The sequence below is a fragment of the Pongo abelii genome, chromosome 4 (genome assembly GCF_028885655.2).
Source record: "Pongo abelii isolate AG06213 chromosome 4, NHGRI_mPonAbe1-v2.0_pri, whole genome shotgun sequence".
NCBI lineage: Eukaryota > Metazoa > Chordata > Mammalia > Primates > Hominidae > Pongo > Pongo abelii.
Window position 1 is genome coordinate 31044221 of NC_071989.2, and position 14748 is coordinate 31058968.

The window sequence follows — 14748 nt, forward strand, 5'->3', positions numbered from 1 at the left end:
TTTTCTTGGCATTTGTAGAGTCAGGATATGAGGGTTTAGTCTGGGAACTAATCTCACATACTGTATTTAGTAAACAGTTCATGTTCATTTGTTTCCCAGTTGATCGTCATTCATATCACATATTGTATATTAAAGATACATAAAAGAAACTGATTTGTAAATTCACATGGATGATATACGAGTTAAAGTCCCAGCATGAAACAAATGATCTTCAAAGTGTTTAACTGAAACAAATTTCATAGATGGTGTCTATACATGGAGGTGAGGATGAAGTTAAGGACACCAAGAAAAGCTAGAGAAACAGCAAGGAAATAGCAACAGCAGAAAGCCAATAGCTCCCTGAGCTGAAAGGGCTAAAAGAAAGTGCAGTGTTTATGATTGTCCAGCCAGAGAGAGATCTATGGGAGCGGACAGCCAACAGGAGCTGAAGGCACGGAGGAAGAGAACCACTCACAGAACAAGAGAACAGTTAGGTATTAACACCCAGACCAGTCTTTCCTCCTAGCTGTCATCTCCATCACATACCTCCCATTGGCTGAACACGACAGAAAATCAGAGGACAAGAGGCTGACAGAATCTCTAAGGTTCAAACTCCCAGGCCACAGAACAGCACAGAGAAGATCTGGGATTGAATAAGGAGTTCTGGGGCGAGAGAGAGGATAAACAAAATGAAAAGCACAGATGAATAAAATGTGATTGGATTGCAAACTTAACTTTTAAAGTGCATGATAGTGATACTATAAAAAACAATGATAAAACTTTTCTTTATGGTAACTGTTTCACGATATGCATGAAATTGTTTCATCCACCACATTTCAGCTTTAAGTACTTTTTAATTCATACAAATGCGTGCAATAAAGTGCAATTACAGCTCGATTAAAGTTCCGGTGCAATTAAAGCACATTGAAAATATATGATACAAAACAAATCTTTGGTGTTGTTTTTGTTTGCTTTTACTGGGATTTTGGTTCTTTAAAGTACCAATCTGTTATAGAGATATAGTGGAAATGTACGGACTTTCTATGTAGTTTAATCAATAAACAAGTTATAATAAGTCATTTATCAAAATACCCCATTTAAATTGTATATAAAAATCTTGGATTTGAAATGGCAAAGAGAAGGTTAAAATAAGCATTTTTGCATTCAAATTGAAGGATATATGCATTAAAGGTTTGGTGGCATTTTAATGGAAGAAATTGGGAGAGCTGAGAAGCTCTCAAAATGTTCAAAGATGACACAGGGATCAAAATCAGCAAATGAATTTAAAAATACTAATGCTGAATAAAACATCTGTTTTCATTTGCAACCCAATGAATGCTACATGTACACTTATCTTCTAGGTTCTAACAGAGTAGAATGTTATGGGAGGTTAGAATCAGGGCTAAAGAATAAACAAATATTCCCTTGACTCATATTATATTAAGAAATTCAAAATATCAGACTAAGTGATGCTGGTAATACAAGGAAGTCTACAATATTGCTTCCCATTTCTAATGTTTACAATTGAAATGAAGAGGTGAGACTTCAACACATCAATATTCTGTTTGCATACACACACACACACACACACACAATAGTACTATAGAACAGTTTGATAAAATCCTTACATCAAGTGATACGTAAATAGGAAATAATTAAAAAGAAAGTGACATTTGGATTGAACTTGACAGATGTGTGATAATGAGCTCGGAAGAGAAGGACACGCAAAGAATGGAAAATGGGGCAAAAATAAAATTAGTTGAGAAAACGATATATACACATGCACATACATATCATTTAAACGGCATTATCTAAATGGAATTCTTGAGGGAAATACTTTGCAGTATTTATAGATAATTTTGCAAAAGCAGGCAAAATCTAATTATGAGTGACCCTATGATGGAGATTATCCCAAAGGCATAATCTGACGTTCATCCCATAGACAATAGGAAACCACCAAAGCTATTTTTGATGAGGAATGGTCTGATGAAAGAGATTTAGAATGAACTGCAACAGTTAGAGAAAAGAAGAAGAAATAAGACATTTCCAGAGGGATATGAGACTGAAATTGTAAGAATAAGTGGTAAAGATTTTTCTTTGTTTTTTGAGACAGAGTTTCACTCTTGTTGCCCAGGCTGGAGTGCAATGGCGCGACCTCGGCTCACTGCAACCTCCACCTCCCAGGTTCAAGTGATTCTCCTGCCTAAGTCTCCCAAGTAGCTGGGATTACAGGTATGTGACACCAAGCCTGGCTAATTTTTTGTATTTTTAGTTGAGATGGGGTTTCACCATGTTGGCCAGACTGGTCTCAAACTCCTGATCTCAGGTAATCCATCCACCTCGGCCTCCCAAAGTGCTGGGATTACAGGCATGAGCCACAGTGCCCTGCCTGGTAAAGATTTTTTAAAAGTATGTGTGTGGGGAGGGAAAGATATCGGAAATATTTGGGAAATAAATAAGTTAAACTTGCTTTTTGTTTAGAACAGGACACCTGTGGAGAATAGAGAGTTAACGATGAGTTAAAGATGACTCCAAGATCTCAGTCATGGTGATCAGAACAATGCCAGCCATGGAAACCACAGTAGACAGCTGGCCGTAGAGAGAGCTCAGGCCCTCTGGCATAAAGCAGCCTCAGAGGGCAGTTCTCAGAGCAGCTTTGGAGAGGAAACTTCAGTGCCTGTACTAAAAAATCTTCAGACTGTGTGATAACCCCCAGGAAATTTTGTTATTGCTGGTCTTTTAAATTGTATTTATTTTTATTTTTAGGTTCTATTTTATTCCTAATTGACAAATAATAATTGCATATATTTATAGGGCAGAACGTGATGTTTCAGTACATGTATACATTGTGGAATGATCCAATTAGGCTAATTAGAATATCCATCACTTCAAATACAATATTTGTCATTACTTTATGATGAGAACATTTAAAATCTCCTCAGCTACTTCATAATATCAGTACATTATTATGAACTGTAGTCACCATGCTGTGAAATAGAACACCAGAGCTTATTTCTTTTGTCTAACTGAATCTTTGTACCTGTCTGTCTCTTCTCATCCACCACATCCGTTTTACATCCTCTGGTAACAATCATTCTACTCTCTACTTCTATGAGTTGGAGTTTTTGAGATTTCACATATTACTCAGATTACATGGTATTTGTCTCTCTGTACCTGACTTATTCCACTTAACATATGTCCTCTAGCTTCATGTATGATGTTGCAAATGACAGAATTTTCTGTATATAGAAAACTATAAAACACTGAGGAAAGATGATATAAATAAATTGAAAGATATCCCATATTAATATATTAGAAGAATTAATAATATTAAAATGTCGATAGCACTCAAAGCAATCTACAGATTTAATAAAATTCTTATCAAAATGTTAATGTCATTCTTCACAGAAATAGAAAATTCAAAAATGTCTATGGAACCATGAAAGACCCCAAATAGCCAAGGAAATCTTGACCAAAAAGAACAAAGATGGAGGCATCACAGTACTGAATTTTAAAATATATTACAAAGCTATAGTAACCTAAACAGCAGCATACTGGCATAAAGATAGCAACATCGACCAATGGAATAGGACAGGGAACACAGAAATAAACCTACACATCTAGGATCAGTTGATTTTTGACAATGGTGCCAAGAACACTCAATGGGGAAAAATGATCTCTCTAATAAATGGTATTGGGAATACAGGACATCTATACACAGAGAATGAAAATAGATCCTTATCTCACCCTCTATAAGAATCAAATAAAAATGGATTAAAGACTTAAATGTAAGAATCAAGAAATTTTATGCTTTCTAGATTTCATAGTTCCAACCAAATGCTTTAGGGCAATCTTGAAGACGTTTTACCCCCAGGTTATGAAAGTGTTACTTATAGTCATGTTTAAGTTTATATGCTATTATAAATATGTTGAGTGTGTTGTGATTCCTAGGATTCTGTGAGGCAGAATAGAAATGGTGGTGATGAGAGTGGTGTGAGTAATAGAGGAAGATGGCCATCACTCCTTGTTCCCAGGAACTTATAATCTAAATCTGAGTTGAAGATTCAAATTTTCCCTTTATATTTTACCAGAAAGTTTTTTGAACTTCTAAATTCTGGTAAGAAATATTTTGATCACACTAAGCTGATTTGTAACCAAATAGTCTATTAAAAATCTTTCAACATTGGCATCAATTATGTGAACCACAAAAGATAAAATATATTAAATTTCACTTTTGTCTCTGACTTCAGAGGAAAAGTGTCTCTTAGAAATTGCAAGGCAATATATACAGCATAGTGAGAAGGAGTCAAGGACATGAATCCACAAAGAAAAGGCACTAGAGTGTAATTTCAGATGCTGAATCAGAAACTTTTTTGTCTTATAGTTGTTCTTATGGTGTTAATATTTTTTATCATAAACTTTTGAAAGGTATCACATATCTCTGTATTCCTACCTCTCCTCTCAGATTGTTTTTAAGGATAAAATAGGGAGAAAGTATGAAGGCATGTGAACTGCTTTGAAGAATGTAAGATTCTATACATTCATGATCTCTCTACACAGAGAATATTGATAGCCCTTCCAGTCACTGAATACTGATAATACTTTTAATAAAATTCAATGAGTGCTTCAGGAAAACAGAGCTCAGGCTTAATAGTTCAGAAGAGATCACTTATTATGGGGAACTAGTTGCTGAAGTCTTGGATGATCTGAAAGGCCAAAATGGAGACTGTGGGGCAAACCAAAGTTTACCAGGCAGTCCCCACGATATATCCAACTCTACAGGAATCAAAGTTCATGGACAGGAGTTGGTGTTAAAGCCTAAGACCTGCGAGGACAAGGTGACTGCTTTGCAAAAAAAAAAAAAAAAAAAAAAATGACGAACTAAGGGGAAAAAGAGTTTTGACTGGCAGTTGGAACGCCTGAGAAGATGTAGCCACTGCTGGGGATGTGCCTGAAGCAGAGAAGTTGGAAAGAAAAACTCTGACTTTTTAATTCTTTCTACCAGTGCCTTCCTATTGGGGGAGATTAGATAGAACCTTGTTGACAAGAAAAAGTTGGAAAAGGAGACTGCAGGGATTAGATCACTACAAAATAGCAAACAGGGAAGGATGAAGAGTGGATCTGAGGGTAAATTATCAGCATAGACAGAAAAGAAGACAAAATAAATGACTTGAATGAAAACAAAAATTACCATCTAATCAAGAAACAAAAGCATAAAAATCAGTGAAATTATACTAACCTTTCTTATTTATGTAGATGAAGGGCTTCAAATCTGACCAAGACCTGTCAATACAACTTTTACATGTAAGTTGAACTCTTCTTAATTCAGGCAATTGTCTCCTAACTGGAAAAGTTTAATAATCTAAAATCCTTGCAATACATCACTCATACTACCCTTAAGTGAAAATTTAAAGATAAATCATGCCAAATATCTAATTAAAAGCTTTAAATTTACTGGTCATTATGTTGTCAACAGGATTATGACCAAAGTACTTTCAAAGCATTCCAAAGTATCTAAAATCTAAGCCTTGCCTGTCACTATGCCCTGTCTTACACTGGTCTCCACTCAATTTAAAGTGCCAGCCACACATACTATTTACAGTTGTCAGAAAGTACTGCTGTATTTGTCAACCTCTAAGCCTATTCCCATAGGACCCACTTTGAAATATCCTTGACTTCCATGTCCAACCCTACCTAACCCATAATAATACTTCAATATTTCTTTTGTGTATCAGCTTCTCTATGAAATCTTTTCTAAAACCATCTTGCTAAGTAAAATTGATTATACTCTTCCGTTCTACTACTTGTCCCTGTACATCCACAATAGCAATTACAATACTAGTAGGCTGCCCCACCAGAGATTAAAATTAGATTTTTAATTTTCCCTAATATAGAAAGATGGATGCTAAATAATCTTTAAAGGCAACTGTTCTAGAAGACTGCCAAAATCACCTTAGAGTTTCTAGAAGTAGTTTTCATTAAAAAAAAATGTAGAACAGTAGAATTAAGAATAATTGTCCTTGGAAGATGGAGGAGTAGTTTAGATTTGAAGGAAAGAAAAATGTCAGGAAGAAAATAAAGACATGGCTGCTGAGATAAACAAATGTTGGAACATTACTAAATTTGAAAGCAGCATCCTTGGGAAAAGAAAGCATTCTAACTGAGACCTTTGAATGGAAGTTCATAGATCTGGACTACAGTCTTAGAAGACTAACCATGGTTATGACAGAAGGTTACAATGAATGAACAACAATTTCACTGAAGAAGCACTGCAGCATTGGCTAGAATGATGACCAGAAGTCACCATGACACTGACACAGTATCTTTGGCCTCTGTGTAGAAGACTTCAACAGCAGTGGCTGTGGGAGTCAATGGCAGAAGTGGGCAATTGATCTTCTTGGTTATAGTGGCTGACTGCTTCCCTGCTTAGACTCTGTAAGCCAATTTCAAGAGGAATTAGAGTAAATGCAAGTGGGGCTACCAAGATAAAGTGTCAGGCCATTATGGGTTTGAGCAAGTAAATGGAAAATTAAATACATATGCTCAGGGTCTTGCTCTGTCACCCAGGCTGGAGTGCAGTGGCACTATCATGGCTCACTGCATGCATCCTTGGTCTCCTGGGCTCAAGTGACCCTCTCATCTCAGCCTCCCAAGTAGCTGGGACTGCAGGCTTGCACCGCCACAACTGGCTACTTTTTTATTTTTTGGGGAGAGATGAGGTCTGACTATGTTGCCCAGACTAGTCTCTAACTCCTGGCCTCGAGTGATCTTCCCATCTCAGCCTCCTAAATTGTTGGGATTACAGGTGCTTGCCACTATGCCCAGCTTGTTCATAGTTTTTATACTAAAGTTTATACTGTCAAGATTTATATTACTTTATCCTACTTAAATATTACTTAATTATAATTCACTGTTTACGTGTTTACCCCTTCTCTACTCTAATTGTTTGGAGGATAGGAAATAGATTTTATTTACTTAGTGTCTCAAGTGTCGTCCACAGTTTTTGGAATTGATTAATCAGTGAGATTTCATTATAAAAAGTCATTAATATATAAACAAATCATTTCACTAATCTCACTTCTTTTAAATAAAGGCAAATTCAAGGAGGAAAATAACACTAAAATCATCTTTCCATACATTGCCAAAAAAGAAAAAAAAATCAAAATATAACAATTATCTGATCAAAGTCTATAATATCTTCCAAGTAGGTTTAGTGAAGAATATGAACGTTAGGGAGTGGATTATATAATCAAAAGCAGAAATCTATAATTTTAGCTACTTTTATCGATACTATACAGATAAGTAGTTGATAACAGATAATTACGTTCTCTGGGCTATAGAGTCAAGGTACATGCCCCATTATCTGAGTCATTCATTTTCTAATACCATTGAAAGATAAAATTATTAAACTTATGTGTGACAAATGTTATAAGCTTATTGTGACCTGTACATATTTACGGATTTGCAACATCACCTTAGTTTTACATGGCTAAAGTCAAAGACACACTTTTATAATAAATAACAGATGTTATAAAAGGAGACAAGGGATATTAAGAAGTTCCCTTAAAATATCCTTGATGTTGTTGGTATCTATAGGCAAGGCTTTTCTGCACATTTTCCAGAGAACAAATTGCAAACAGAGAAATTGTATTAAAAACCAGGAAGATAGAAGTGGACATGTGCTGATGAAGAGGGAAGCTTGAAGAAAATAGTCTACTTAAGAGTGTGATATGTTCTGAAGCCAGAGGACGATACTTGTTTTCAGTAAAGCAAAGGGTTAATTAATGAGATGAGCTAGGAAAAGTAATGCAACTGAGGAATTACTTAGGTGAGAAGCTTAAGTCCTCTAGTCTGCAAGGATAGCTCATCTTTAGGCTTTAAATAAATCACTCATGTGAATGTCAAAAAAAAAAAAAAAAACTCGTTATTTTCCTATGCTTTTCTCCAAGGATTCTAAAAGAACTGAGGTTTTTCGTCCTCACTTCTGACTCTAATTTTCTACTTCTACTTACTTCTTATTTCTGCAAGTTTTATTCTTTTCCAAATAGCCCTTTTTTTGGAAACATGCCAATCACTTAAATAAGAATGGAAATGTGGGAGGTTTTTATTGAAGTGTTGAAGTAACGGGAAGAATAAACTGCAGTAAGCCATTAAGAAAGGACTTACAATTAGAATTAGTAATCCTTGCTAATTATAGATTAAGTTGCAGAAAAAAAATGAATCCAGAATTCAGTGGCTCAAGCAAAATAGAACTTTATTTCAATTTCGTGTAAAAGTACAGAGTTGAGGAGAATCAGGCTAGAATGATAGTTTTTATGCCCAAAGGATGGCTTCTTGTACCCACCATTTCCAAACCGATGGAAATGGTGAATGAGGAAGCCCAGGGAAACTGGGGTCTTCTTTATACATATGACTCACAGCTATATGTATCTCTTCTGGGCAAAACCCACTGGACCCCATCAGTGTCCTGGAGAGATCTAGCTGCAAGAGAGGCTGGGGATTAGAGTTATGACTCTGACAACCAGATGCAATAGGAAGAATGCATTGGTCTCTTCTACACCCTGGTATGGGTGTAGAATATATATATATCTCTCTCCAAGATCTTATTGTTCCTACTTGCCTTAATAAGCTAAAATATCTTCTTACTATGTTGTGCAAAGAAATTTACTTAATTTTATCTAACTTTTGCCTTCTAGACAATGCCTTGATGATTTACTATCTTCTAGCAAATAAAGCCCACCTTGGTATTTTTCTTAACTAAGAGCATATGCCCAAGTGAATAATTTTGTTTCTTCCCATAGGAAACAGAAATTCAGATGGTAAGTTTTACAGAGTAATCTCTTTTTCACCACTGGCACAGGCAAAGACCCAAGTGTGGAAGACTGAATGCAATCATAATATATTTACACACTAAGAAGTAGGTTATATGGAGTCTTTGAAGATTTTCATAAATTGGAAGACCTTTCTTCTTTAGAAGGCACAAGAGGCTGATCTTGTATGCAGGATGAATTATAATAGGAGGGATAAAAGCTGGACCCATTCAGAAAGGAAGATTTGTTCATAATGCTATGCAACATGAAATATAGCTTTAACATGGTTTTTAGATTATGTCCCCACAAATATCTTGTTAATAAGTTGGCCTTTGTTCTAGTTGTAGCCTTCTGTGCCCCTATTAATAAGTGCTATATAAACAGAACCCCACAAAATCAAATTGAATGAAGAAATTTGAAGATAGAAAGATATAATCTCTGACCCCTTGAAGGTTACAACCTAGAGAGAACAAAGACAGGAAGATAGACAATTGTGACACAATATAGTAGATACCTTATTAGAGGTTGGCAGTGGAAGCCTAGGCTGAAAAACATCCTAGGAAAAATAGGGAGATTTTCTCAGAGGAGTTGACATCAAATAATTAATGGAGGAAACATAAATATTAACAAGAGGACAGAGGACAGGGTGTAGAAAAAAATATCCTAGCAAAATGATGAATGCCTAGGCTAGAAAGATCTCAGACATAGGAGACAGCAAGGAGAGTGTGTTGATTTAAATATGGTGTCGAAAAGACAATAAGAAGATAAGAGACTGATGGCTTTTATGTTTCACTAAAATTCATGAGTTTTCACATGATTGCATTAGAGCACCATTAAAGGATATTAAAATCTTCCTTTATAAAGATCAACTTGGTGGATTTGAATTGCACCAAAAGTATAGTGACAAATTAAACACTGTTAGTATTAGGCATGTGGTCGCCTCTCCAGCATCCAAATGTAGCCACAGAGATTGGCTACATTGGTCCCATCACTAGAGGCAACCATGTGAAAATTCTGATATAGGATAGAGTATAACTTTACATAATTCAGTGTACTATTTAAAGGTAGAAATTTTAAAATATGTAATTTGAATATATATATATGGGTATAAAACTTTTGGAAAATTAATCAGTAACAGAACTCAACCCTGAAAATCAAACAGCAGCCAAGGGAAACATTTCAGAATGACACCAGGCTATTTAAATCTCTTCACAAAATCTCCCCATGGCTTTCCATCACATATAGAATAGAAACTGGTTTACCATCTCCAACAAAGCCCTCATGATTTGACCAGACTTTTTTATCTCATTTCTTGCCACTTTCCACTCACTTCTTGGATCATCCACTCTGGCGATCATGAAAGTGCAGACTTTTTGCAGGTAAATCCTAACTACCTAGAATAGCACCTAGTACCTATCAAGCACTCAACACATTTTGGCAAATACATTTTGAATGCATATGGGCAATACAAAACAGCTGTCTAATTATAGTGTTTTTCTAATGTCACATTTTCTGTGGGAAGTTGGCCAAATTGCCCCACAATGCAGCACAAACTGTGGATTTTCTCCCACACTCTAAGCTATTAACATTCTTTGAACATCCCAGAGGGTGATATTGGTGTCATCCATCTTAACATTGTTTTAAAGTGGCAAGATGAGAAACCAAGAAAAATTGGGAACAAACGTTGATGAAACTGGAATGGTCTAAGTGTTCACTGTTTAAAAAGAGACACCTTACCAGTTAATGGTAATAATTGCAAGGAATTCAGTTCAGTGAAACAGTGAAAACTGATACTCACAGTATTTCTAGCCTTAAACTCACTTAAAACATCATATTTTATTGCTAGTCCCTGTAAGGTAAGAAGAAAAAATGTTACCCAAGCTATACCCCCAGGGAGGTACAATCAAGTTGGTCAGATTAAGCTTAGTGTTCAATGTATCCAAGTGTTCAATTCAGATGTCACAGGTCAATGATGTAGCACAGACAGTAAATAGTGTGGCTGTCTAAGGGGGCAGAATGAACAAGGCACTGTGATGTTAAATGTTATTGACGTAAACTTCTTAAACAGGTTGGGTTAAATGGAAAATGAAAGAGAGAAGAGGGAGGAAAGTAATGTTCAAGGCATAAAGGCCAGCATGCATAAAACAAGTTCTCAAAAAAAAAGGAGTTGGCCTGCTAGGCTTAAAATTTGAAAATGCTGGATTAGTAAAGAAGTATGCTTGAAATGTAAGAGAATCAGATTATGAAGGAACTTCAACATTAGGATAAGTGGGTAAATATTTCTGATTAATTTATTTATGCAAATTGAGAACTGCAGGGATTTCTGTCATTGTCTCATCTGTCTTAGTCTTTGCACTAACCTACAACTCAAATTATGTTTGATGACCCCCAAGTCTCTGTAGTAATGTGTAAATAGTACATAAAAGTCAGAATTATGGGTAGAATGAGAAGCTGTATATACTATCTCAGAAAAAAAGAGCAACAAAGGCCACTAATTAAAAAATTCATCATTTAACATGAAGTGGTTCACAATGTTTATACTTTATAAATAAAATTTAATTTCTACAAGAATGTGGTAAATTTATTTCAAAAAATATACTTTCTGAGTTAAATGTTTCTGCTGCTGTAGAGAAATGTATTCATTGTTTATTAACTAGAAGAATTAAAAGTTTATGATCAAAGTGGAGTGTTAAAGCTCTCTGAATTTTAAAAATTACTGGTTCTGGTGATGGCTTTATAGTATAATCCATACAGCAATATTGCTAACTAATACCACTACTTCCTACTTAGAAGCTAGCTTAGTGAAGTCATAGCTTAGGTACGTGTCAGTTGCTCAAATGACATTTCTAAATGAAAAAACAATTATAAAATTTGCATATTGTGAAATTACCCTTGAAAAAATAGCCACAAACTAACCATAAATTACAGTATAGGTTATTGGCGTAACAACTTGATATGTTAATTTTCACATGCACTATAGTTTGTGAACCACAGAATTTAAATAAATCAGGAGTCTAAGTGTATATGCTCGGAAATTGAAGACATTTTGGCTCCTGGTAACTGTTGTACTCTAAGGATTAAAAGATAGAGAGGAGGTCTAAACTTTTCTTTCAAGTGCATTAAATTTACTTCATTTTGCTAGCATTAAGTTTTTATAACATTAAAACATATATTCATATATATTTCTTTTTAGAGATGGGGTCTCACTCTGTTGGCCAAGGCTGGGGTATAGTGGTGCAATCATAGCTCACTGAAGCCTGGAACCCCTGGACTCACGCGATCCTCCTGCCTTGGCCTCATCTGGGGCTACAGGCACATACCACCATTAGGTTATAACATTAAAACATATTAATAGATCTGTTATTCTTCCCTTTCCTTCTTTGTTTCCTTTTTTTAGAACTGAATAAAAAATGCAGAGCTTCCCAACCACTGTGCCACGGTGTTCCACAGTGCATTACAAATTTGTTGGGAGATTTAGATAGCTTTTTACATCCATTGAAAAATTTACATTTAGAATTATATTTGAATACTGTATGTATAGCATTCTCTGCAAACTCTTGTATTTAAAAATTATTATCTTGCTCTTTAAGACTTTATTTTTAGCATCCACCACCAAAGAAATCTCTACAGCATTTAAAACGAACATCTCCCCTGAGTAACACATTTAATATCCCAGGTAGTCTTATTACTTCAATTTTCATCTGTAATCATCAGTGAAGTTCTTTTTATGTGAACATTTAAAATATTTAGCTTTGCTTTTGATTTCATGTACTCTTATTTTTTACATTTTTATTATGCTTGTAGGACTTTTTAGATAACACCCACCAACATAAACAGCTCTGTGGCCGCTATGCCATGTTGCACATTTCTCTGACCTTACCATTGGTTCATTTCAGTTAGTGAGATTATTACTTAAGTAATATCGTATTTATCATGAGTAAAATTCTGTATTTGCTATGGACATTTTTATTGTACTATATTAATCTACTCAGGTTAGTACATAGCTGACAGCACTAGTTAAAATCCTTGAAGAAAAATGATAGAAAAAGATTATTTCTTGGACAAAGATATATAAAAATAAAGCAATTGAAAATAAAATCCTAAAATATTCAGCAAGACGAATGAATATTATGAAGCACATAAGATGTTACAGACAGTAACACTACCTTAGAGTAGTCCAAGAACAACAATTTGATATTCAAGTAATAACTTGTTTTGTTCACTGAAATGCTATCTATGTATAAAATTTGACCACAACTTCAATTTTATTAAGCAATGCGAAAATAACACTATGCATACACTGCAGTGCAGTCTGCTTAAATTCTGACAATACCAGTGCCAGCAAAGATGTAGAGCAACAGGAATTCAAAAATGGGGCTAGAAGGAGTGAAAATTTGTATAACCTTTGGAAAATTGTCAGTATTTTCTAATGCTAAGAATATACATACCCAAAGACCAAGAATTTCACATAGGAATGCAGAAATTCATATGTATGTGAATCAAAAGACAGGTACCAACATGTTTATAGAAGCATTATTAATAAGTGGCAAAAATAGAAATACCCCAAATATGTGCTAACAGCAAAATGGATAAATCAATATATTCATATAATGGAATACTCGGTAACAAAAATGATAAAAGTACTGACACATAAAACAACATGGATGCATTTTCCAAATGTCTTATTGGGTGAAAGAAATGTTAAAAACTCATACATACAATAGATACACATTGAGATTGTTACCATTATTTTAATACCTTCTAATTTTATTAGTTCACAAATGTCTTATTGAACGTTCTTAGTAGAAATTCACTGATCATGTGAATTAAGCTTGAATCCAATTATATTTTGCATGCCAAATTATTTTAAGTGATGATAACGATTTCTCTCAAATATACACAGATGTTGCTCCCCTGGGCTTATCAATTATTCACTAGCATATGAATCAGAAAATTGTCTAAATTTTATTAATGAATGAGTACTTAATAAACTTTTTAGCAAAGTAAAACAGCATTTATTGAAAATCATCTTCTCATAAACAAATTAAGAGTCTACAACTTGAAGAATTATCACAAACTAAACCCATCTAAGAAATTGTCACCTACCACAAACAAGGTAAAGCACTCCAGACATTCCGTTTATGCTCTGCTCAATCACTACCCAACTCTTCAATACAAAGGGAACAATCACCCTGACTTTTAACATTAAGTTTCATGTTGGCTCTTCTGGTTTGCAACCAATCCTGCTGCACGTTAAATGAAGGCACTTTCTTCTTCCTAAGTACGTCTAGGAGGGCATTAACAGGTTTCCATGAACCTCTTTTGTATTTTATTCCCTTGCTTTCTCTCTTATGCTTTAGACATTGACATTATTATTTTGTACCTGATTCCTTTTAAGTGGTTTTTAACACTTCCTTTCATAGGCCCTTTCGGGTCGAGAGTTACTTGAATCCTCTAGACTAAAGCATTTGTGTGAGGGTTCAAAATGGTTACATATCCTTTATAGACATGAAGCAGAGAAAATGCCTGAATGCAACACAGTACTCTAAACAGAATGAAAGTAGATTCTTTGCTTTTCTTTCTCTAGTTGTTTCAGCAGACAAAATATCTGATAGCACCAAGATTTATATACCCTTTCCAGGAAGCTGATAGAATTAGTCATTGCTTTTCAAAAGTAATTATCAAGGACAGTTAAAATCCAGTCTCTGGAAGCATCTTCGATCATGCCCAAAGCCTACATCTCATGAAAGCTCTTTAAGTTAGAATGGGAAGCTTATGAGAATTTTCCTAGTCAAAAGAAAAAAAATGTCTCAGCCTGGCGATGATAAACAAAATGATATTTTGCAGACAGTCTGAAAAATATGCTTTATGCAATTATGATATGTAAAGATATAACAAAAATTCAATTTACAGGCTTCTAACTTAACTTTAAGAAGTTCTCGTAATTCATTATCAATTT

The 14748-nt window shown here is 34.8% G+C and overlaps 2 long non-coding RNA genes across 2 annotated transcripts in view; one reads left to right on the forward strand and one right to left on the reverse strand.

The window, feature by feature from the left end:
- LOC129059363 (uncharacterized) overlaps positions 1 to 12213 on the forward strand; it is a 113544-nt gene extending 101331 nt beyond the window's left edge. Inside the window, exons 9-11 of the long non-coding RNA XR_010139931.1 lie at positions 2093 to 2211; positions 8676 to 8798; positions 11983 to 12213. This is a non-coding gene — a long non-coding RNA (uncharacterized LOC129059363). The remainder of the gene's footprint in view (positions 1 to 2092; positions 2212 to 8675; positions 8799 to 11982) is intronic.
- Positions 1 to 14266, reverse strand: part of LOC129059364 (uncharacterized) — a 28407-nt gene extending 14141 nt beyond the window's left edge. The window contains exon 1 of the long non-coding RNA XR_008525196.2: positions 13896 to 14266. This is a non-coding gene — a long non-coding RNA (uncharacterized LOC129059364). The remainder of the gene's footprint in view (positions 1 to 13895) is intronic.
- Positions 14267 to 14748: the final 482 nt, after the last annotated feature.